Source organism: Chrysochloris asiatica, unplaced genomic scaffold (genome assembly GCF_000296735.1).
Source record: "Chrysochloris asiatica unplaced genomic scaffold, ChrAsi1.0 scaffold00046, whole genome shotgun sequence".
NCBI classification, from domain to species: Eukaryota; Metazoa; Chordata; class Mammalia; order Afrosoricida; family Chrysochloridae; genus Chrysochloris; species Chrysochloris asiatica.
In genome coordinates this window covers 15,661,993-15,665,088 of record NW_006408564.1, presented here as the reverse complement: position 1 = coordinate 15,665,088, position 3,096 = coordinate 15,661,993, and positions in this window count along the sequence as shown.

Sequence of the window (3,096 nt, the reverse complement as noted above, 5' to 3'; positions counted from 1 at the left end):
TCAGTATTCTCCTCCAACACCACAACTCAAAGGCAGAAAAGGGAATTTACCAGGTTACAAGTCAGGATGAGAAATTCTCAGGATACAGATCAGGACCCCCTCTCCAAAGCTGTGCCTGCAAGGCAGGGCTCTCTCTGTCACTGTCCCTTTCATACAGGAAGAATGCATATCCCTCTTGCCCTCCCTTTCACAGATAAGCTTCTTCCCCAGACCCATCAGAGAAATTGAAAATTCTGCCTTGTTCCCTTCCTTCTGAGACTAAGCAAACCAATGAAACCTTGTAAGTCCGTTGCTTCATGCCTTTATCTCCTCACTCCAACCTCTTTAGATTTTCAATATCTAACCTGCCCCTCTCTAGCAACTCAGAGGAGTCAAGCATGCTTCTTGATGGGAAGAGTCTTCTTTGTCAGTCGGAACTTTGAGACTGCATCCATAAAAAAAAAAAAAAAAAGTCCAGTACAGAGCATGTCACCAAACTGTAGTAATTTACACTAGCTCATAGTGTCACTCATCTGTCTTTCATCATTTGTTCAGATTCTGGTGAATTCCGCCCTAGCTGTCTAAGCTAGGTCACATGGGTACCAGCTGGATTTCAGACCTGTTAGTTCTTTCTCTCTCTCCCTCCTCCCTAGCCCCAGTGGTCTAGGTTAGTGCCTATAGGCTCAGGAATCCACACAACCCCAAACATAAGACCTGCCAGCCCTTTTTCTCTATCGTCTGTAGCCATTACGGACCAGGTCAACGGGAGCCAGTGGAACATGTTCAAATTCAGCTTTGTCTTCAGTGCTGCTTCTACCATATTCTACTTGTGAGAAACATTGTAGATACCAACAAATGCTCAAGTAATTCAATCTGTACTAATTTTAGTGAGAGTGAAGTTTTCTTTATTCGATTTAGGAAAATTGGGCCGCCAACCCAGTAGACACAGGCAGACACACTGCAGGACCACCCTACAAACATTTTTATTCCCCTGCCTTGAAAAAGCCTCTACCCTAGTGTGCCATTTTCCCTCCCCTAAGAGTTCCACAATCTAACTGGAATGGTACCTATGGTCTTAAAGACTGTATTCCTATTTAAAGTTCCTAATCCTAGAATAGATTTCCTTCCTCCCTTTCCCCAATTCACCCTACTCACATATCCCTCCCTGGATGTGAATCAACAATCTCTATCTGGTCTAGCAATCATATGAGAACTTTATTCCTGAATATGGACCAACTTGAGAATTTTTTACACAGGCAACGGCTGAATCCAGGTGAGCAAGCAAAAAAAAAAAAACCCAACACTGAATCAGTGGGCAAGCAAACCAGGATGTCTGCTTGCTGGTACCCTTAAACTTCCAGTCCTAGAATGCAGTGTTCTCTGATAGGCATGGAATGTTCCTGCGTGAATACTGCCAATGGGAAACTAATTGCTAAATCACAATTAAAAATTTTTTTGTTTAGCGGGTCTTTCTTTCAAAAAGTAGCATGGTGTCATAACCCTGACACATGTGTCAGGCTGGTAAGAGCAAGGTCAGCGGTTCAAATTCACCAGCTACTCCATGGGATAAAGAGACTTTGTACTCCTTAAATAATTTATCGCCTCAAAAACCCCACATAGGGTTAAATGGACTCCATGGCAGTGGTTTATTTTTCTGGGGTTTCCTTCAAGGACAATCTCGTGTTCTTTCAGCAGTTCTGGTGTATTTGCCTGTTTTTTGAACCACAAATATCATAACTCTGAATGTTTACACCTAAGCCCCCATTCTCTACTAAGACTTTAAGCAAAAATCTTCTTCCTTGAGGATACTGTAACTCCCCTTTTAGGATATCCAGTCAAGGAGAGGCTGAAGACAGTATTACAAGGTCTCTGTAATCATAATACTCAACATTCATTTCCATGGTACATGTGGACCTATTTTACAATACGAGGTAAGAGAAACATTCAACATCCATAGTATATTAAGATAAATATTATCCTTTTTAAGATATTCAAGTTCAATCTTTTCTACCCTGGACTGTCTCTCCATTCATAAGGATGTGGCCTTGGGCCTCTGGATGGGGGGCCTGGTGGGCATGGCCATTTAACAGCCATATTGCTTAACCTGCCTGGTCTTTGCCCAGGTACTTCAGTTGTGGCTTGTCTCCCGTTGGATGCACTGGAACATCTCTTATTATCCTGTCAGTTATTACAAAGTAAACATCTCTGAATTAAACGTTTCACATAGCATCTTCCCTTCCTTCTTTCCATTACAAAGCATTCATGCTTCCATGAATCTGGAGTCATTACAACAAATCTTGTTTCTGAAGTCAATTGTCAGAAAGACATGGGGACGCAACTGACCATCTCTGACAACAGAAAGAATCAACTCAGCATCCAATTAAGGCAGATTCCCCGAGGTGGGGAGGAGAGGATCAGACATGCATGCCTCCGCCCTCTTTCCTCCTTTACCAATCAGGCACCAGCTGTAACCTCCGTTGAAACCATTTACTTCTCAGCTGGGTTCTATCATTTAGTAGATTAACCACACCTGACTCATAGCCAATATTCACAATCATGGAGTTCATCAGGGAAGTTACCAGGTTACAATTCATGCTCAGAAATGCTCAAAATACAGTTCAGGATCACCTCTTCAAAGCTGTGCCTTCAAACAGAGTTCTGTCTGTCGGTGTCCTTTTATACAGAAAGAATCAATATCACCCTCTTCTTCCTTTCATAGTTACAAATTCCACAATTCGTTTTACAATCATAAATAACCCTGTTAACAATCATTCACAACTGAATCATATATTCCTATCAGGATCTCAACCACCCACCTTCTCTTCTCAGTATGCATAAGAGGAAACGAGTAGAAATTCTCTCTTGCTCCTGTCATTCTGAGACTGAGCATACATGAAAATGTATAAAACCGCTACTTCGTGCCTTTATCGCCCACTACACCCCTCTTTTTAGGTTTTTGGTTTCCTACTTACCACTCTTAACCCAGTACTGTGAGGAGAAAAGCATGTTTAATTATCTGAAGAATTTCCAATGCTGGTTGGAACTTTGAGCGTTTTCATGCATAAGCAAAGTTCAGTCTAGAACATACCATCAAATTGTAAGAGTTCATACCAGCTC